Below are 23,497 nucleotides of genomic sequence, written 5' to 3' on the forward strand. Positions count from 1 at the left end.
CATGTTATATTTTATCTCAATAATAAATACTTAAAAAACTTTTTCGTCCCTTTTAAATAAAGAAAAGTTGGGGGCAAAGCAAGCAAAAGAAACAGACCCACAAACTCCCAATTACAAGCAGCAACAAAGTCTGGGGAGCAGAGAAATAGCACTTTTAAAGCTCAGAGGGCCTGCAGTGCAGGCGATGCACGGAGGGCTGGAGGACCACAGACTCAAGAGGCTAAAGGTCTCAAAGGGGACTCTGCCTCCCTCACAGTTCTGCCAGCAATAGACAAAAAGTAGAAAGGGCAGTTGTGGTGGGCCCTGAACTGCGGTGTTGGGCAGCTTCAAGCAGAACAGAAAACGGAGCAAACAGCAACCATTAGCTGAGGCCACGGCAGCACGCCCCATAAACTGTGCCCGACACACTCCTGCCCACTCTGTAAACGCCCAGTGCTGTGATCATTTCAAAGGAGGGCACATATTGCATGGAGCACTGGGTGTTATACGCAAATAATGAATCATGGAACATTACATCAAAAACTAAGGTATACTGTATGGTAACTAACATAACATGATAAAAAATTATTAGTTAAAAAAAAACAAAGGCAGAAGGCAATGAAAGAGGTGGGGATGGCATTTCTCTAAAAAGCTGGAATGTTCCCATATGATGCTTGGATGGGGGGTTATGGGTTGAATTGTGTCCCCCCAAAATTAATATATTGCAGTCCTAATCCCTAGCACCTCAGCATGTGACCCTATTTGGAAGGAGGGTCATTGCAGAGGTCATCAGTAAGATGAGGTCAAACCAGAGTGGGGTGGTCCCCCAATCCAAAATGACCATGCCTATGGACACAGGCATGAGCACATGGAGAACATCATGTGAAAGTGAAGGCAGAGGTCACGGCAAAGGGTCCACAAACCAAGGAATGGCAAAGATTGCCAGAATCCACCAGAAGTGAGGAGAGAAGCCTGGAACAGACCCCCCATCGCAGCCTCAGAAGGAGCCAACCCTGTGGACACCATGGTCTGAGACTTTCAGCTCCAGAACAGAGACGATACCCTCCCCAGGCTGTGGAATCTCATTGACATGGCCCTAGCACACCACCACTGCGGTGGGAGGAGGTGGGGAAAGAGTTCATCAGGCTGGCATTTCTCCTACAGTCTGGATCTTACCAGAACCTACCAGAAGCAGCAAGGCCCCCCAGTTAAGGAAATCAGTGGTCTTCACAAGCTCCCTCCCACTACTGTCATTTCCTGTCCTTCATTTAAAGTGCAGATAAAAGGTAAAGGAACCAAACAAGATAAAAATAAGCTAAAAGATTGTCTGACTGAACAGCACAGATAAAGTGGGAAGAACCAGAGCTGCGTTCAGAGATAAAAACACAGCCTGACAAAACTGTCAGGCCAAGCAAGGCCACTTGTTTCAACGAAAGAAGTAACTAGAATCAGGCGAACAGGTCCTGGATGGCATATCAGAGACTCGGTGAGGAAGATTCACATGAAGGGAGGTTTGCAGCATGTCCAAATTGTGATGTCCTGTCTGAGCACAGAACACGAAGAGCACACAGCTCGGCCCTGGACAGATTCGGGGTTCAGATCCCCCCCCCCGCCGCCTTGTGATTCAGAGCAACTGCTGTGGCCGAGCTGCACCCCCACACCCCAGGCTGCCCCCCCCAGTAGCTTTATGGAGCTCCCTGAAGCTTGAGAATATCTGTCTGAAGGATCACCACAGATCTGCATATGTAAATTTTGCTCACAGGTTTTAATTGTTAAAATGTACATTTCAATCTCTGTCACTGTGTGATGGGAACTACACTTTTTTTTAAAAGTTGCTACCATAGGGTTTGTTGAAGTACATGAAAAAGTCTTCCTTCAGAACATTGCTGTAGTTTCTCCCAACCAGAAAAATAAATGACTCATGGGATATAAGAATTTTAAGTAGTGTAGTTCTGAGGTCTTGTAAAACCGAAAGATTACAATACAGCCCAGGAGCATTGGCTTGTTTTCTACGAAAAAGTTAGCAAGTGGCCTCACTGACTTGGAAATTTAATGCAGGTTTTCTGCATGGCAGAGTTTTACAGAAAAAAAGAATCAAGAGTTAACATCAACCCTTAATCATATCCAGCTAGAGAATAGATTGTGTTAGTGAATTGTCATTGCAGACTACAGTAAGCATTTTGTTTCAGTTACTTTAAACATTTTCAACATATTTTTAAGGCAAAATAATATACCTTGAATGAGACTTGACCATGTGCCAGCATTAAAGGCATTACATGTGCTTTATCTTTTAGTCCCCAACACCGGCAACCCCGAATTAAGTCACCCAGCTGGCTGGAGGGTGGCAGAGAAGGGAGTCCATCCTAGGGAGGAGGTTCAGGGAACTGCCCCTAAGCCAGGCTGCCATCCCATCCCTGTGCCTGTGAGAAACTACAGGCCATAGACTCTTCCTTCCTACCTGCAACTGGGCAGGATTTCACAGAAGCAAAATAGGATCCCAGGAAGCCCCTGTTCCTAAATATCTTATTTTATTATGCTTTAAATCCTATAATTAGAAATCAATTTCTTTACTTGTCCTTTTTAAAATGCACATAACAACCTCAGCTCCTGGCAGGCACCAACACATTAGTGTGAAATCGTCCATTAGACTGCTTTCCAAGTGATAGGAAAGGAAGCAGTTTCCCACAGGCAAGTAGCCAGGAACAGACTGGCTGTAGAGGAGACTGAGAAAAGCCAGGAGCCAGCCATGTCCCAGGCCACAGTGCTCCCAGGGACAACAGGGGGCAGAAGCAGGGGAGCGCCTGCAAGGGCCAGGCGCGTGGGAGACGAGCAGGAAGATAAATTACAAACAGGAGGCAACAAAATGTTACCTCTTTTGCTATTCAGTCATTCATTTATTCACTCACTCATTCATTCACTCCTTCAACAAAAATTGTATGGATGTAAAGACAAATGAGGCACAGGTCTGAGACAGTGGAGAGACACATAACCAGGCCATTGCATGCACAGAGCCCCAAGTCCACGGAAACTCTGGGATGGAAAGGTGTGACCTTGGTTCCCAGCCAACTCAAAGCTATGCTGTTGGCTGACTCTGGGCTTGGCAAGTTCTGTCAAAGGGTCTCGAACAATTACAGTTATTTTCCCAAAGAAACTCTGCTGAGGACACCAAACACAAGACGCTCGATTAGCTAAAGAAGCTTCGTGCACTTGGCGCATCTACTCCGTGTTCAATTCCCTTCTTTCTACGTTTTCTGCCCATGTCCCTATTTTTTTACAGTATCTCCCTCACTACCTTTCATTTATATTTCTAGTTGGTTTTGTGGAGAACAAGCAAGTAGAATTTCTGATGAATGACATATGAAAAACGACTAAGAAGCAATTAGATACAATGCTAGAAATGCTAAAAATGGGGAAAATCCCCACCACGCATTGCACACGTTACAGAAACACATATACGAGGACACGCCTACTTCAACCTCCATAGAAAGAGGAGGTATAATAAAANGCCACGCATTGCACACACGTTACAGAAACACATATACGAGGACACGCCTACTTCAACCTCCATAGAAAGAGGAGGTATAATAAAATTAACTGAATTGCAAAACCAATTTTTAAACTTTAAGTTTTTAAACTCACTGCTCAGAAATGTGGGGTTCACCATTTTTACCACTGTGATTCCTATCCAATTAAAATTACTATCCAATTAAAATTACTCTGAAAAACTGGAAAGCAATTTCTGTCAATTCTGCAAAGATGTGACCTCAGAAACAGAAGGCATTCTATATAAGGAAAGGGGAACATGCGGCCCTCGAGTCTCAGCACTGCAGAAATCTCTGGTCACTGATAATGACAGCATTCAAAGCAAGTGAGCTCAGTACTCCCCCTTACAGCTCTCTCTTGAAAATCTGACTATGAGCCCTATTTCACTTAGTAAAATATCTTATGCTGTCCTGACCATGGTTAAGAAAGGCTAGGATTTCTTGGGGGCTGAGCCTTTCAGACAATATTTGTGTTCTCTATAAGGGAGAAAGGCAAATGATGAGTGGGGAGAACGGAAAGATCCTGGCTTGGGTCTGAGTCATAAGCTTCAACCAGCCCCGCAATGCAGGGAACTCTGTGCAGTTGAAAGGAGTGGCACTTGACACAGACACAGAGCAACTGCTTTCAGGCCCCATGGGCACCCCCTGGGAGCCCTCTGCTTTTGGGGCACACCAACTTGGTGCTTTCTCCTGAACAGCCAGCAACTGCTGCTCTGCTCAGGGAGGCTGGAACCCGCTTTGCCTGGGATCTACACACCCAGAGGGACCCTTGCCCAGTGACTGACAGGGGGTCCTCAGGTGCCTCTGCCCGATGAGCTCCAGTTAACCTCCCTGCACTTTGCCTGGCCTCCTTCCTGTTCAATCTAGGTAATACTTGTTAACACGTCCCTTTCACATTTCTCCTCCTCTCTGGTACTCCTTCTGAGGAACGCCAACCTAAGGCAGGCACAGCGCTGGAACTTGACCAATATTACTTGGAATCTAGAATTTGAACTTACACCACAGCGCCCGCAGGCAGCCTCCAGAAATTCTTCTTTGGTAACAGGGCTCTCTTTTATTCGATCATTCCTTCAAGGTCCAGCTAGCCTGCCTTGTCCCACAGTATCAGCTCCCCCTGCTCACACAGTCCCAGGCCATGGAGTCCTACAGCTCTTACTCTCTTCACATGTCTAATCGTGCAAAACAAATCACTACACTCGTGAAACATGAACTGGTGTGTTTTCTACCTTGCTTTTCTCAATTATGCTGAGCTCCTTGGAGGCAGAAATAATTTTTAAAATATTCATTTGTTGCTCGTTACTCCACCATGTTCCAAAAGTTCTCAAGGCAAATTGTACTATGTCGTGAACTGCATTTATTTCAATCTCTAGAAACACCTTATATTATACCTTGCATATATTTGATGATCAAAAAATACCTGCTAACTCATTTATTTCATCTGTAGGGGGTTAAGCATGGTACCAGGGAAATCCACATAGCAAAATGACTTTGAAGCCAAAGAGAATGAAAATACAAGACTTAGTTCCTATATATTTCCCTGTGTTTCTTCAATGGGACCATTGAAATACCTGCCTCTAGGTATTCTCTAATTCTAGCCCCTTTTCCTTCCAATTCACGCTGCATCCAAAACTATGTAGCTACAATTCAAATCTGATCCTGCCACATCTCTGCTTTAAAAGGTTCAGATGTTTCCCATTGTAACTATAGGACAAAGTGCACATTTATTAGTAAAATCTGTTAGGATTTTACCCCTGCCTTTGTCTCCAGTCTTATCTACTACTAGAATCTACTGTATACTCCAGTGTCCCCAAGAATAGCACTCACACTTATGATCTTGCATCAGCCATCTCTTCTCCCAGATGGCCTCATATACTCCTTCCATCCTGGTCCAAGAAAATCACTTCTTATCCCATAAAACTCAAATGCGACAGCACCTCCTTGAAGGAAGTATTTTCTTACTCATCCTTAGGCTAACCACTCTCTCGTCTGTTTTACTTCTGTACGTTCTATTGTGTTGTCTTTTATTTGCTGCCAGTCCTCCCCACCCTGGGAAACTCTCAGGGCCTTGAAGATGGCATGTCTTCAATATGAGGTCTGCCTTCAGCACAATGCCAGGCGCCGTAAGTTGTTCAATAAATATTGTGGAATAAATGGATGAGAAACCATCTCTGAAGATGACACCATGTTATAAATTCAGTGGATGATCCCAAGGGCCTACAGTAATATTTTTCAGTCCAGGTCCTACATGAATTTGGGTCTTCATTCCCACGTTTGCCAAATACAAGCACCCACAGGATCTGTTCCTTCTGGCAGATCCCCTGGGCACCAGCGAGCGCTGTAGTATTTATGGCTTTAATACCTTCTCTCCAAAGAGGTCCAGGTGCTTTTCAAACCACAGCAGGATCAACAATACTTCTCACAATCCTCTGAGGTAGGAGAGGCTGAAATTGTTTCGTTCAAACTATGACGAAGTTAAAATGAAAAATAGAACAGTATTGAAAACCCAGTGCGCACGTGGCTGCTGACGGGCAGAGCTATCATCACGGGACCTGCCGGAAAAGCAATCGTGCCAGAAAAGAGACACAAAGAACTGGTAGAATGAGGGAAATGAGTCCTTCCCATGTCAATTCATTGGGATTTAAAAGGAAATTTGGATATACCAATAAAAGAAATAGGTATGGCAGTAGAAGGAGGTAATAATGTATTTATTCAGCATTCAATTAGTGCTGTCTCTAAGACAGAGGAAATATCTACAGGTCAATCCTAGAAAGCTATAGTGTTTTTTTACAGTTAAATTCACTGGTTTCTTCTAACTAGAATAAGATATCCCAGATGTAAATGACACACACCCCTGATGGGCAGAGAATCTGGTATGTGCCATCATGGCTGGCCCAGCGTCCACCAGCAACATACTCCCTGGGTCTTTTAGGGCATCTTCCCTGCCTCCATCCCATGACCTTTCCAGAAGCAACTTGTGTGTGTGTGTGTGTGTGTGTGTGTGTGTGTGTGTGTGTGTGTAGGTGTGGAGTCTGGGGTTTCCCAGGAAAACGGCAGGCTATGCTGGGTGGCTTCCAGTATGTGGGGAATACAGGTGTGTCCTGATGGGGGGGCAGGAAGAGGCTGAGCTGGGACTCGCTGAGTACCTTAGGCTCAGCTCAGGGAAGAAATGGCTGAATGAGGCCCCAGGCAGGACGGCTGCTGCTGCTACTCCCCGATCTGAGGAATTTTATGGGGGATGGGGAGTTCTGGGATGAAAAACACCTGGCTGCCCTGCTGGAAGCCCCTTGTCCCAGACTCATCAGCAAGTCGTCTGCTTCAGGCCATAAGCCACCTGTTAAACAAAGCCCAATTCCCATCACGCTTTGAACACCCCACCCCTCAGGGTCACAGTGTGGTGGTACCTCATGTCAGGGCCCTGGGGTGTGCTTCTGGCAAGGAATCTGAGGCCCCAGTGGAGGTCTGCCAAGGTTCAAGGCCACAGCAACCCGAACACACTCTCTACCACAGCTGCTCGGTTGTTCCTTCCAGCAGCTGCAAATTGTCTAGAACTCATCCCAGGAGACCATCCTACCTGTTCCCGGAGGCTTTCCCTGGAGAACAGCCCCCAGAACATTGTTCTCTCTTCCAGACCCAGCCCAACTGCCAGCACCCTATGATGGGGGAGCTGGCCCCTCCACCCAAGCCCCTCAAGGGGGAGAAGGGGGGGGATCTGGAGAATATCAAGGATATTGTAGAAAGAAAAAGGAACTTGATATATTTTAGAGAATAGATTGGCAGAGCTTTAAAAACAAAACAGTCCCTGACTGAGGAGGTAAACATGCTTAAAGGATTTATTATTGTCATAGGTCACAGATTATTTTGTCATTTAAATTTCTCACTTCTCGAAACAGGAAAAGGACTAGCTTGACCACAACTAGAAAAGAAAACAAACTTTTCATTTTCTTAAAAGGAAAACTGCCTGAAGCAATTAATGAAGAATTTCATTAATTTATGTTTATGCATTACAGTGTAAACATTAAAAAAAAAATTAGAACACCTTAGAGCAAAATTGGTAAGCCAGTATCTAGCTCTTAGATTGAAAACCTCTGTCATTTACCATTAAATTCCAAGCGTGAGATAAGTGCCAACAGCAGCTGAGAAGGACATGGTCCTGGTCCCTTTGCCAGCACAGATCTCATGGGCAGGAGGACCTGCTGTGAACAGAGAATGCGTCTCCCAGGGCTCAGGTGTCCTAGTCAAATGCTCAGCCTGCAAGTCATCAAACAAGGGCCAGGCCCAAGGGAAAGAGGAGAAATCTCAGGCTAAGAGAACTGGAGGGTTCTACGTAGGAAGAGAAGTGGAAGAAGATGCTCTTATCAAAGTCTGGGAAGAAAAAATTGCATCCCGTACCTTCTCTATGAATTCCTATTGCTCTTAATGATGTTTTTGGGAACAAAGTGAGTTGGGGAAAATACATCACTGCTATTAGAGACACTTACAAAATTGGGAAAGCAGTCTCGTGATTTTATTTTCTTAGCATTATTTCAGAAATATGATCAAAAGTGTCCATTATTTATAATATTATTCAAGAGTTTGGTTTGTAAATATCAGGTCAGGAGGTAAAAGTCCTCTGGCTCTGAAATTCTACCTTTCTACAACAATATTCCACCCAACACACGCAGAACAGCTCTATGGCTCTTCGCGTGCTAGGTGAAACCCGCTAATACGCCTTGAGAGCAGCTGCATTCCCTAGCCCACCTGAAGAGTGTGATGAGTGAGCTCTTCTTTCCTTCTACTCAACCACCTCATATTAATGCCATTGGCAATGAGAGGAAGGACCAGCAGAGCTTAATTCAAGTTCATTATCACTACAAGAAATGAAACTCACAACGTACACCCTATATCAATATATATGTGTTCATGGACCCAGGGCAAGATATTTCTTTTCTAACTTTGATTTGAACCTGTGGTTGGCAATTCTTTGCAATGGCTCTCTCGGTCCTCCAATTTTCTCACTGAAGAACTTCAGATTTCAGTATCTGTGCCAGGTCCTGTATATTGCTCTTTTAGAAAAGCATTTCTACTGCAAGAAAGTGGAAAGGGAAGGAAGGGCAAGACGTACCCAACTTTTGGCCTTTCCTCTAATTGAGAATGACAACTAAAACTATTTCAGATGTGTTCAGCTGTCATTCTGTTACTCCCAATAAAATAAAAATGTTCATGTGCCAAAGAATCTGATACACCATCAGTTGAGGACCTACTATACTTAAGATGATATTTTGAGTCCTGGGCCAAAACTTAATTACCTTCAAAGGAATTACAACTAATAATTCAAGAGGTTCTGACTCACATGTAAGTAAATTGGTACAAGAAAATGTACACAAAATATTTCTGAACTGTTTAAGCTTACCCTGGCTTTTTTAGGAATTCTGTTCCTGTTCAGCTTAAATCAGGGGCAATTTTCACTTTGAAGGATTAGAACTTCAGTTGTTCATTTTGAATACAGCATCATTGTTGACAGTGCCACTCAGGGTAACCAAGTCTTCAAGGGGCGTGTACTTATGCTACGTGGTGACTCTAAATGCAGGTGGACACATGTAGCACTTCATTTTGTCCTCTCACAGAATAGTTCTTGAACAGGTATAAATGAAAATGCAGACTACGTTATTGTAAACTGCTTACTTGCTATTTCTCCTTTAAGTTACACTTACAGCATTAGATGAATTGTCTGTGTAGGTCGTTTTCCGTATCTATGAATATGATTTCAAAATAGTCCAAGAGTTACAAAGTACTTAGGATGAAAGAGGACATTGGATCTGACAGGGATCAGAATCACTGCTACTTGCTTCAATTCCTTAGTAGTAGAATACGTGTAAATATACAGAAATGCATAGACATCTTAGTAAATGGCCAAAGCGACTATATGATGTATTTTAATCTAATACATGAACCCCATGTTAATATCACTAACCAAAGACCCCTGGGTGCTTTCTATTATGCTGTAGATCTCCATTTGCTAGAATTTATCTAAGGACAACATTAAGCATGTAAACGCCAAAAACAAAGATGAAATAGAAAAAAGAAACAAAATTATTTTACAGATTATACTTAGTTCTCAAATACACTGTTTGAAGCAAGGTCAGAAAGATCTTAGATAAATATGCCCCCTTATGAATTTGTATGTCCTATTGCCACATGCCATTTTTTAAATGCAGAAACTAATTGAAATGGTTACTTTTAAAATATTTAAACTCCACATTTGCCATTCTCTCTGGCTTTTTATCTCTCTTTAAATTCTTCCTCTAAATTAGGGATGACTTCCATTTCCCCTGTATGGTACACACTTCTCTCCAAAGTCTGCAATTTAATNTCTTAGATAAATATGCCCCCTTATGAATTTGTATGTCCTATTGCTACATGCCATTTTTTTAAATGCAGAAACTAATTGAAATGGTTACTTTTAAAATATTTAAACTCCACATTTGCCATTCTCTCTGGCTTTTTATCTCTCTTTAAATTCTTCCTCTAAATTAGGGATGACTTCCATTTCCCCTGTATGGTACACACTTCTCTCCAAAGTCTGCAATTTAATTTCCACCTCCATAATTTTAAATATTTTAAAGTCATCATTTTACACTCTCTATTTTCCTCTAAAATTGCCTTCAGTAATGGCTTCCTAACTCCATTATCTTGGAATTACATTTATCACATTTATGGGTTTGCCTTTTAAAAGCAAAACAGGGGCGCCTGGGTGGCTCAGTCGTTAAGCGTCTGCCTTCGGCTCAGGGCGTGATCCCGGCGTTATGGGATCGAGCCCCACATCAGGCTCCTCCGCTGGAAGCCTGCTTCTTCCTCTCCCACTCCCCCTGCTTGTGTTCCCTCTCTCGCTGGCTGTCTCTCTCTGTCAAAAAAATAAATAAAATCTTTAAAAAAAAAAAATAAATAAAAGCAAAACAAAACAAAAAGCCATAAAATTTGGGGATCAGAGTCTAATCACAGGCGTGTCAGAGCCAGTCGTGGCGATTCCTAATACGCCCTCATGTGCTTCAATCAAGTGGGGTTTATCACACGTAAACTGTTTCATTTCAGAAGTATATGGTGTAGAGTAACAGGAAAACAAAGCATCTTTTTTGCCTGTCAATAGATTCAATTGTATTCAACAGCAAAAATAATTTACTGCCAGGCTTCAATTAGGCGCCTAAGTGATGCATATAAATAAATCACTGGTGGCTTAAGCAACCACAGATAACCACCAAAATGGTGATTTGTGAGTTCTTTATGACACACCACAAATAAAACCAAAAACCTCACTGCATATTTCAGGGAGAGATTAATTTAGTACATAGTTACTTATAAAATCATATACGATAGGAGCACCTGTGTGGATCAGTTAGGATGAGCGTCAGACTCTTGGTTTCGGCTCAGGTCGTGATCTCAGGGTCATGAGACTGAGCTCCACGTTGGGCCCTGTGCTCAACAGAGAGTCTGTTTGGGATTCTCTCTCCCTCTCTTCTGCCTTCCTGCTCATGCTCTCTCTCTCTCTCAAATAAATATATAAATCTTAAAAAAAAAATAAAATCTTGTAAGATTATAAAACAAAACCAATTTAAATAAATTTTAAGAATACTTAGCCCTAGGAAAAAATTTAATATGACATTGGCCACCCACCCCTCCCCACTTTATCTCTCCCCAAATATTATTTCAACTCTGAAAATGAAATGTATCTTCTTTAAAAATAAAAAATNGGAGCACCTGTGTGGATCAGTTAGGATGAGCGTCAGACTCTTGGTTTCGGCTCAGGTCGTGATCTCAGGGTCATGAGACTGAGCTCCACGTTGGGCCCTGTGCTCAACAGAGAGTCTGTTTGGGATTCTCTCTCCCTCTCTTCTGCCTTCCTGCTCATGCTCTCTCTCTCTCTCAAATAAATATATAAATCTTAAAAAAAAAATAAAATCTTGTAAGATTATAAAACAAAACCAATTTAAATAAATTTTAAGAATACTTAGCCCTAGGAAAAAATTTAATATGACATTGGCCACCCACCCCTCCCCACTTTATCTCTCCCCAAATATTATTTCAACTCTGAAAATGAAATGTATCTTCTTTAAAAATAAAAAATAAAAGCTAAAAAAATAGGCTGTCAGACTAATCTGTATGAAACAAAATGTTTTCCAGAAAGCTATAATTCAAAACATTTATCATCTCAACTAGAAACAATATTTTTGATTCACAGAGTAACACAAGAGTATATTTTCTTGATTTTTAGATAAGAATCAAACCACAAAATGATATTTTCTTTGAGTCATCCCAAGGGAACTAGAGACCTCACTTCATCTTCTATAATTAGTAAACAGTTCATCAACTAAAGTATAAACCTATCTGAAGGCATGAACCCTACTTTTAATGCATTCTGTATATAAGAGAATATCAGAATAGATTTTTCTACCCAGTATATGTACCCAGCGAGCATTCATTATATTCCTATCAATTGTGCTTTAAGAGATGCCAAAATAACTGTATAACTTTGCACAGGTAAATGCTGAACCTTTGCAACATAGTATCCTTCTGATGACCTCCATCTGGCAAATACACCCCACATGCACTCGGCGTGACAACACCAGCCTTCACTTCTCCCCCTGCCTACCCTTCTCATCGAACTCACCTCCAGGTTCTGTCACCCTCTCTCCCTAAGGTCCTTAGCTCTGCCCACTTCTCCGCACTCCACTCTTGCAGGTTCTTATTGTCTACCTCTCCCCTGGGTTGAAGCACCAGCCCAGTAATAGTTCTCCTACTCGTGCCCACCACACTTCTATCCATCCCTCTCATAATGCCTGAGCAGTCTGTAAAAGCAGATTTGGCTCTGTAAGTCCCTTGCTGAAAATTCTTGAATGTACTCCCAAATCTTTTATAATAAAATTCAAACTTCTTAGCACATATTATAAGCCCCAGTTTCACAATGATTCAACTTCGGTTCACCGCTCACCTTGACCCTGAACTTCCTGTCAAGACATACTTGGACTTGCCTCTGAGTCTACACTGGGTTACTCCCTCTCTCAGCATTAGCTCTCCTTGCATCCCCCCTGCCCACTGCGCTGGCCTGNCATGATTCAACTTTGGTTCACCGCTCACCTTGACCCTGAACTTCCTGTCAAGACACACTTGGACTTGCCTCTGAGTCTACACTGGGTTACTCCCTCTCTCAGCATTAGCTCTCCTTGCATCCCCCCTGCCCACTGCGCTGGCCTATGGAGTCAGGTGTGGAATCTTCTGCTAAGATTTTCCAGATAACTTCTCCAGTGCAGACTGGGTTAGAGCCCCCTCCCTCACTTTATGCCCATATTTTAACCTACATTTTCCTCTTCATTCACAGTCCTGCTCCTAAGATACACCTGTCACACGGTTGTTTATTGTTAAAAGTAAAACAGGATTTACATGTTTCCTCACCTTGGTCGTTTGAGTTCACTTTCCCAAGTGGTTGCTTTCATCTCTCACCATCCAGAATATCAGGTATGCCCTGGGTGTTGTGTACGAACTTAGCTTTAATTCCTCATACCGCTTGTTGGGGGGAAGATGTTATTGAAAAGCATCATTGACTGGCGCTCCACTCTAATAATTAATTCGTGGATAACTATGCTTTGAGATAGCAGGGAGAAAGTTTGGCAAAGGAAAAGATGGGTAGTTTGGATTCTCTCGGAAAAAAAGAAAAAGAATGTGATGACCGCCAAGAGTCCCTGCATTCAAACTTTGGAAGTGAGTTGACCCCTCGCTAAGGGGTCAAGGACTGTCCAAGGAATATCAGACAGAGCCTGTGCTGCACCAGACCAAACCACATGCAGGGAAAGAAGGGCACCCCAGGACAGTCCCATGCATTACCGACTATTTGCAGGTTGTTTTGTTCTGTTTTTTCTGGTGTGCAAAATTTAGAAAATTCATGTAAGCAAAAAGGAAGAAGATAAAAATCACTCATGATACCAACCTCCAAAATAATCACCGTAAATATTTTCAATTTTACCCGCTCAGTCATACCACAATGGCATTTCTTTTTTCTTATTAAGATGGTACCAGTCTCTTTCCCAAACTACATTTTTTTTCAACTTAAGAATAATGCTGAAACAACTTTCCAAGACAGGTCTTAAGACCGAGGTGAGTGAATTGAGCAAATCAACCCTTAAGAGTCTATTGTAAAAAGATCTGTGAGGCAATATTTATGGGATATAAATGTGAGCAAGACCTATCCCCACCCTGTAGGAACTTACAAAAAAGTCACTTGCTTCAATCACTAATTCAGCATAAAATAGTTCATCAGGGCCTATTCTATGAGAGGGACTAAAAAATGATGTTAGGGATACACTGGAAAATAAGACAGATGTGCACCTCTCCTCACAGAGCTTATGAACTAGCCAGGGCGCCACATGAGGGAGCAGATCATTACAACACATGCTGTGCTATGAGCTCCAAACAGGACACAGTACCAGGAGCCACGTCTGGGCAGAGAAGCAAGGTCTCAACTGGACTTGGAGCAAAGCCGCAGAGGTAGGCAACCATCCAGGACACGTGATGGGAGCAGGGAATTCACTGGAAATACAGATGGAAAGTAGAGGGCCCGGAAGGTGGGCCCATTTGCTTAGTTTTGTAAGGTTAAATGTCTGGGGCAGGACAGAGAGACTTCACTGGGTGCTGTGCTCTGCACGGCCACGGCCACAGCCACGGAAGCAATAGGGGGAGGCAGGAGGGAATGGGGAGTCTGCCCAAGGCCTAGAAATTGAAATATGAGGGAGCATTTGAGAAATCATGTAGCTGCTGGAGGCTCTAAAACCAGAAAAAAGAGCAAAAGGGAGAGAAAGGTCAAACACAGAAAAAGGTTCAAATTTTAGGCGGTAAATGTTCTGGCTGTAGAGGCTTCAGCCACTGATTCGGATGAGTATTGGATATTATCTCAGCTAATTTGCTGCTTCATTTCTCAAGGACAACTGAAAACTGGCTGTGGCCTCTCTGCCTCCATTATGCTCAAGGTGAGGAAGAGTACTGGAGAAACCTGAGCAGTTCGAACATTCCAGAAAAGCTGTTGGGGACCTTTCTTCAAACGGGATAAAAAATCGACCTCTTCTATGGCTACGAAGAATATCCAAAATATTGGGAAAGAAGCCTTGAGCCAGGGGAATTTTATCGCATAAGACAAAACATTTCATTTTTACCACAATATTTAAAGGATTATCTGGAAGGTAGATGAAACCCTTCAAACAATGTCTGGTAGCAAAAGAAAGCTAATGACTCTACTATTTGAAAGAAGGGAAGGCAAGTAGATTATCTAAGTATTAAGAATAAACGCTGAAGAGACAAAGCGTATTATCTCTGTGTGAAATAAATGGCACTCAGCAAAGCATATTTTTCATCTTATTTTACTGAACAATTCAGGGCAGGATTATTAAGTCTAACAAAAGAATTGTTTATCATGACTGGTTCGTAAGTACTAGTGAGAGGATGGGTTGTCTGAATAGTACCAGACACTGCATGAGGATTTAAAAAATTAATTCTTTCAAAAAAGAGTCAATTTGTTTCCGTAAGGAACACGAACTACTCCTTTACCTTCGTGTACTTTTGTTCTCAGTCCCTCCACATAGACTCAAGCCCATAACAGGAACTGGGAAGGATGGAGGGAATCCTAAGTGTTTTGCTTCCCCTCAGAAAGACACTACAAATGAACCTGTTTCCCTCCATCCTCTGGTTCTGATCAAAGGTGGCCTACCCAGCTGTCTCTCTGTTCTTCACACTTATGAACCTCAACTTCATGTGTTTTGAAACTCAGAAGTTTTCCATAAAAAACATACCTCCTGTTACTGCCAACTGTCCATTCAGATACAAGATAAAAGAATGCCGTGGGCAGTTTACAACACAGAATCACTTCTTGTCCCACTAATGCTTCCTTTTTTTCATTTTCATATCTGAGAAATCTTCACTGTTCTCCTTTTTACTTTCTTGAAAGATATTTCCTCTGTATTTCTCTCTATGTATAGTACTACTCATAATTCTTCAAAAGAAAACAACTTAGGTTATTTTAGCCAATTAATACTACTAATATTTAATACATACTAGGTACTTCTAGTTTGGCATGAGATGTGACAAACACCTCCCAGAGAATGTGAATCTCAAAACTGCCCTACATTGTAGGCACCATTACCATTGTCGTTTTAAAGATATGATAACAAAGGTCATGGTTACTGGAAGTGGAGTCAGTATTTGAGCCCAGAAATTTGATTTAGTTTCTGAACCGAAGAACCAAAGGCCCACTATGCACCAGAAGACTACATATACATCAGAGAGCCCATCATTGCTGCTATATTGGCAACTCCAAACTACTAATTCTGGAACCCTCTAATAAAAATATAATCTTGCTTACACAGTATAAATCAGCTGTGTTTGCTTGTGCTTTCTTCATCTACATACAATCGGTCACCACTGTCTTAAGATGCATTTTTTTTCCACACGGAGACTATGGGAATTTGTATCCATCTCTCCTCTGGGAGGGTAATCTTTCCCGATTGTANCATAAATCAGCTGCGTTTGCTTGTGCTTTCTTCATCTACATACAATCGGTCACCACTGTCTTAAGATGCATTTTTTTCCACACGGAGACTATGGGAATTTGTATCCATCTCTCCTCTGGGAGGGTAATCTTTCCCGATTGTAAATCCGATCATGACCCTTAGTTTCAGCACCTCTAGCTCCGTAGCGCCTCATGCAAACACAAGCTGTTGCAACCTCTCCCTTTGCCCTCATCAACCCCGTCATCATGTCTGTCCATGACCCCCAGTCCCCATCCTCACCAGGCCACTCAAGACCCCATGTGTTCACCACTCATATCCACTCCTCTGAGTCTTCATGCAGGTTGTTCTGTCTGCTGGAATCCCTAAAACTCCTATTCACTCTGAAGACCTCCACAAAGGTGATCTTCTGTGAAGCCTTCTCCGACTTGGTTGCAAAAGTACAATTTTTACGTTGTCATTTGCCACTGCAGACATCTCTGTGAGCAGTCAGCACACACCCCGTTGTGCCGTTAGACTATGAACATCCCCGGGGCAGGAGTTGCTTCTCATCATCTCATGTAAGAGGACACCCATCCTTTTACCTTCCCAACCCAAGTTCATTAATAAGCCGGCACTCCCTCCTCCAGGCTGAGTCACCATGCACATGAAATACAATGCGTTCCTGGTGGGGAGACTCAAGCCTTCCTCACTTTCCCTTATCTTTTGAATATGACTTTATAGGACTTGTCTGCTCATTAGTCAACTTAATTAACTGTCAATCAAAGTTAAAGACACAAACATTATATGGCTTACACACCCCAAACTTTATTCAGTGCTATGTGGCATAATTTGCTTCCATGGTATTCCCGATTATTCTCTTATTACCCTAGAGACTTCTTCTCCAGGTTTTTTGCTTTAATATGGTTTGGGTGGTGTGTGTGTATGTGTGTGTGTGTGTGTGTGTGTGTACTTGTGTATGTGCAAATTAAAAACAAGATCCCATTTCTGTCTTTGCCTAACTACATGTAAGGGAGTACTGAGAACCCTCGGTTTGTATACCCATTATTACCCACTATATCAAACATAAGAAATTCCCCATAACAAATGACCAATTATTACTAATTGGAGCACTAAGGTATATACAAAGCAGGAAAAATAAATGTTCAGAGGTTTTTATAAGAGCACTGGAGATATAGCAAATCTATTGCAAAATGTTTAGTCTGTTCTAAGTAAGGATACATTTTATTTTTTAACACAGGGGTGTTAAAAGGGCTGAGGGCTTTTAAGGGCTGAGCAATAATTTCAGTGTCAAGAAGAAGGGCCCTACTAAACCCAGACTAGGGTAAAAGGAACAATTCCTACTGAAGTGCTCAAGATCTGATTTAGAAATGCTGGGCTTCAACAGAATCCTACATTCCTCTCTCCACTGATACCATAAACCAGGACACAGACCCAGCGGGTGTCTGCAGTGCTTGAGGACACATGGTGCTGAAGACAAGTGCCTGGGAGCGGAACCCCTCACAGCCCGACCAATCCACCCTCACACAGGTTTAAAGCGGTGAGAGAGAGTGTTAGACCTAGCAGCCCTGAAGAGGAAATATGGTAAAAGACAGCAAGATGCAGCATAATGCTGGAGAGGAGGGTCCTCGCCAACCACAGAACATGAGGCTGGAGGAATCAGGGCAGGTAAATCCAGGAGGACTGCAGTCTTGACTGATAAGAACTCCGCCAACACAAGATTGGTCAAGCCTCGCAGAAGCAGCTGCGAAAGGTGCTTCCCCTTTATGCCCACCTTCCCTATCAGCTCTGGACTTTTACAACATTTGGTGTTTGCCAGTGAAGTCTCTATCAAACTCCTTATCTGGGAACTGACCAATAGAAACATGTAACTGGACCTCCACAAATCCTGGAGGCCTAAAAAATTAAGTAGATTGATGGAAAACTTGCAAGAAAGTGACAAGCTTGATATAAGTGACACATCTGATTCAGGGTGGAAAGAGATTAATCAATAAAAATCAATGGAGTATTGTTCCTTCAGACTAAAAAAACAATGTTTCTAGAGGATAGATACGTTATCATTATAAAGGATGGCATCCATAGAAATCATGTCTAAATACACAACTGTTACAGAAACTTCAAATTTTTACAAGGAGATACTAGTTTCTTGGGTTGTGCTGCAGACCTTTTAGCAAATACTATAAAGCTAAGAGGGAAACACGACACAAAATGGAGCAGACTGAAAAATTAAACTGGTGGACTCCTTAGATATGCCTGTACTCAATCTTGAATTTCCCCTCTGAGAAAGCTGTGGACCCACTACATTTGGATTTCACATACAACTGGTTCTTGAATCCACAAGAAATAAAAATACGTTGAAATCACTGCATTGTGGAATGGCACAGACACATATGTTAGGCACTTTGAGGCACATTTCATGATCAAAATGACTAAAGGCAATTCTAACTAGAAAGGCAAAGTCAGAAAAAAAACTCATTGGAAGTCTTGCATAATTACAAATGGAAAACAATAATAAAATGCAAATATTCTGGTTAAAAAAATAAAAGATAGAGTTGAAAAGGTAAAAATCCCAAAAGAAACCCCAAGACTTCTGAAAAACACCTTTTTGAAAGTCCAGGGAAAATATATGCTACAGATCTAAAGGGCCAGGTGCTTGAAATAAAACCCCTCATGGCTACACTGGCAAAGTCAAAGAGCCACAGTAGGATGAAGGTATCGCCAGAAAACAAAAGACCATTCAGTTGGGGAAAATGAGAAAGCCCAGAGGTACAAATAAGTAACTAGGCCAAAAGAGTATTTGAAAAATATCTCGCAAAAGACTCCAAAATAAATACTGAAAAGTTTTAACTACATCAAATAGAAAGTGAATGAGAGAAACTTCCAGCGCTTGAAAACAGCACACACAACAACAGAATCGCGGAGAATAAAAAGAGAAGGACAAGGACACTGAAGGAATTATTTGGCTCTATCTTTATGAAACAATGAGGGAATTTCCAAATTTTTCTATTGGAACAGATAGGCACCACATGACTTTAAAGAAATGATGAGGACTTTACCCAGAAGTGGACAAGATGATCTCATCAGGGATAGGGAACCTGTATTCGAGTTGCTCTGCAGACACTGTAAGCCAACTTGTTTGACAAAGTGTGCGTCTGGTATTTGCAAATGGCTGCTCCCCTTCAGAACAACTATCTGTTCAATGGCACCATCTCAAAGGGGTGGCCTAGATATGGTAAGGCAGTTAAGGCCCCCAAGACTCAGTCCTGTTCAGAAAACTGAGAGCAGGTGCTGAGACAGCAGCTGGTGCATAACTAGGTGTGAACTGGGATGGGCACTGCAGCAGGATCTCTGCGAAGACAAGAAACACTTAACTCACCTGCTAGAATTCCCTGAGTAGACACATCTTGTGGCAAAGGGGAACAAATGGATACAACTTATTTAGATGTCAATACCTTTCTCTTCACTTCCTATTAACAGATACCCCAAAGCCATATTCCTTCTCCTTCCCATTCTCCCCACTCCTCAGAAACCAGTATCATTGTTAATTTCTCTTCCCTTCCGCACTCATGCAGTCAGTTGCTTGTCAATTCTACCTTCTCAGTATCTCTCGAACTTGTGCTACCTCTCCCCAGGGCCGTATCCTAGTCCAGTGACAGTTCACTCCTGCCTGTATTAACAAAATAGCCTCTGGCCCAGCCTTCTTCCCGCCAGTCCCGCTCCCAAACAAACCACTCTCCTTGTGCAATCAATCTTATCTCTCTCTCCTACCAAACCTGCCAATACCTTCTCAGTCCCTGGAAGAAAACTGCTGAGTGTTTGGCTCCTGCTTGCCTCTCCAATTTTATCGGCTGTATCTTACATTTCAGGATAACGGGCTCCCATTCCGGATACCCCATGCACTCTCTTTACTCTGGACCTTTGCACATACTGTTCCCTGCTGCAGAGGACACACCTACCCCGTTCCTGGCGCCAACTCCCGTTTCTCCATTTCTCCTTTCGTATCAGGTGTCCCTCTCCCCTCCTCAAGTTGAACAATGAGGAATGATGACGGGCATCCTACGGGCACTAATAGCTCCCCCCTTGGGGAAGTTATCCCCATTGGAGCATTTGTCATACAGTGATGTAATATCTACCTTTCTCCCTTACCAGTTTATAATAGAGATGTGGGCAAGAGCTATATCATGCCACTTGTCAGTTCCTAATGGGCGGCCGAGCAAGCGGTAACTGCTTAATATGTTTGTGGAAATACTCTTGAAGATTCACACTGAATGAGAATATCCAACTCCTTAGGGAAGGTGAAAAGGGGACTCAGTGGAACCATGTCCTGAGTACCTGCTATCTGCTAGGTACCCACATAGGCCGTTGCATACGTTTACCTCACTCATTCTCAAGCCTGCCCATAAGGTGCATGTTATTATTCTCATTCTATATATGAGTAAACTGAAGCTCAAAAAGATGAAGGGACTTTCCAAACAGCACAAGACTAGTTAGAAGGGCAGAACCAGAACTCAAAGTTCTCTGTCAACATATCCATCTTTGTACTTACTGCGATGAAGACAAACTGATAGGAATTTCTCTAAATAGAAAACTGTTAAGTGAAATCTCCTGTGAATTAATCCTGTTACTAAACTCACTATTTTATATATATTTATATAAATGAATTTTTTAAAATTTTGGCAAAATATGCATAACATAAAATTTACCATCTTAACCATTTTTAAGTGTACACTTTGGTAGTGTTAAGTCTGTGCATATCATTGTGCAAACGATCTCCAAAGCTCTTCATCTTGCAAAACTGAAATTCTATACCCATTAAGCAACTCTTCATTCCCCCACACCCCACTGCCTAACAACCACCATTCTACTTTCTGTTTCTATGAATTTGATGACTTGCGGTACCTCAAATAAAAGGAAACATGCAGTATTTGTACTTCTGTGACTGGCTTATTTCACTTAGAATAATATTCTCAAGGTTCATCCATGTTGTAATGTGTTAAGAGTTTCCTTCCTTTTTAAGGCTGGGTAATATTCCACTGTGTGTATGTATACGTTCTTTATCCATTCATCCCTCAGTGGAAGCCTGGGTTGTTTCCACCTTTGGGCTATTGTGAATAATGCTTCTGTGAACATGGATATACTAAACTCAATATATTCACAAATATGTGCTAATAGATATTCACAATAAAACCTTGCAAATGACACAACCCCATTCTGGGTGATGAAGTAACGAACTAGTGGGATCAATTACCAAGGTATCTCAGTAAGCTATGAATTAGGAGGAACGGTGATAGATACGTTTCAAAGAATGCCCCATGGGAAAAGTACAGTTGGGGGGGAAATCCCACTATACTTATTTTTTAGAATAAAGTTAAGTCAAATAATTAAGCTATCTAGAGAAATAAATCTGCACGGAAAAATACCTCAAGATATGTTTTACATACGATGGGCTATAAATCTGCTACCACTCAGGAAAGTACTTTACACTTCCTGGAAGGTACTTCATAAGAGGTTGTTCTGTTCCACTTAATTGTATCTGGAATTAGCAGCTTTCCAAGTACTAATTAGTTAATGCTGATGATTTCCAGTGAAAGTATCACTTCTCTCCCTTCACCCCTATTCTTTTGCTGTTTTATTGAGCCAAGTCTCCTAAATGCAGAGCGCTTAGTGCCCACTATTGTTGGGATCATGGAAAGGGTAATGGGATATGACCTGCCTTCAACTGAAGGACCTGGGCCCAGGGGTGGTGGTGGAGGGGTGGTCCGTGAAGAAACTGACATGGTAACCACTAGGCAGAATCCAAGAACAACATATCTTTAAAAGGTAGCCACAAACAACATCTGGGGGAGTGGAGAGGAGACACTGTTTCTCATTTTAGGAATGGGGAAAGGTTTCCTTAGCTGTCCCTTGAAGGATAAGTAGTATATGGAGTGAAAGAGTATTTAAGGGAAGAAAAGGCACAAGCAAAGACACCAAATTCAGGAATATGGAAGATGCTTCGGGAATTAAAACTTAACCCAGTTTGGCTGAAAGAAGAATACATAAAGGGACAAGTTGGAATGTATGCAAGGACCAATCTTAGAAGGCTCTGAATAGCATTTTTAATAGGACTAAGGAGTAATTGAGTAGATGAGGGTTGCAGATTTGCAGGGTCGAGGAAGATACCAGAAATTCCTGAAGACAGAAGGTATAGTAATAGGGAATAGCGGGGACTGTGAGAAACTCAGGAATGCATTAGTCACAAAAAGGCAGCTGCTACTCAGCCTAGAAAATGCTGCTGAGAAGAAAACTCAGGTCATATTGATAGCCCCTCCAGACATCAGACGTTTATGAGTGTTTTCAATTTCCAGAAAACCTCTGATCAAATGGGATGGGTATCACAGGCCACTCACCTGCACACTCTGGTGTGGAGAGTGAGGCAACTCTGGATCTAAAAATGTCCCTTTCATCTGCATCTACATGGCACATCCTTTGAGCAATTCACCCTTACGTGCTAAGTGCTTTGTCTTCTTACACTCGTCATAGTTTGTCCTTCACTCTCTGTTTTAATTCATTTTCTAATTTTGTCTTAATACCACTATGTATTTGATAGAGGTATCGTGAGGATTAAATGAAAGAATCCATGTAAAGCCTTTTGAACCTTGCCCAGAGTTGCCAAGGAACGAACATTCAATAATCACTAGTCATTTGTGTAAAAGATCATTAGCCAAAGCTCACCGTGCACACTCATGCACACCCATGCCTTTACCGTGTATACATCTCCAACCCAGTTGCTCTCTTGAGCTCTGACTCAAAAACCCTCCTGCCTACTAGAAAGCTTCCTTGGATGTCTAGAATCAAACCTCTCCACCCCACTCCACACCTTTTTCTCACCTCATACTCCCCCATTCAGTAAATGATATCACGATCTACCCAGGACCCCAAGTAATTCCTGTTACCATTCTTGAATTCTCCTTCTACTTGATACCTAATACCAGTCTATAATGAAATCCTATCATTTCTCAACTCTTCTGTTCTATAATCTATTGTCTGAGCTAATTCCCAGAAGGCTGGAGTCTGAGAAGACTGCATGCCTCATCTGGAGGTAATCAAGAATGAAGGAGGTTAGGCATCTCTTACCTGCACTTAGAGCACCAGACAACCTGAATCATAGTCCTACCAGGTCCTGAAGAGAGTCCAAAAACTAGGGCATTAGATATTATATTTCTTGGAAGATGATGGGCTATGTTACTCAGATCAGACTTTCAGGTAAAAGCATCTAGATGATGAATCATTTTAAAAAAAATACATAGAGGTGAGAGATAATAGTAGTTTATAATATAGGATGATATACATAGATGAGACATTTATTTTGAAAGTCTAGCCACTTAGAGGTGAAGAATGAGAGAAAATAAAGAGGATTTACTCTTATATTTTTGAGAAGTGGCATTATTAACGCAAATGAGAGACTGGGAGCAG

At 42.1% G+C, this 23,497-nt stretch overlaps 1 protein-coding gene across 7 annotated transcripts in view; it reads right to left on the reverse strand.

Annotated features, from left to right (window-relative positions):
• CD226 (CD226 molecule) overlaps positions 1–23,497 on the reverse strand; it is a 92,773-nt gene that overhangs the window by 30,070 nt on the left and 39,206 nt on the right. The gene's annotated exons all lie outside the window — the stretch shown is intronic.

Source organism: Ailuropoda melanoleuca, chromosome 14, assembly GCF_002007445.2.
Source record: "Ailuropoda melanoleuca isolate Jingjing chromosome 14, ASM200744v2, whole genome shotgun sequence".
Taxonomy (NCBI): Eukaryota; Metazoa; Chordata; class Mammalia; order Carnivora; family Ursidae; genus Ailuropoda; species Ailuropoda melanoleuca.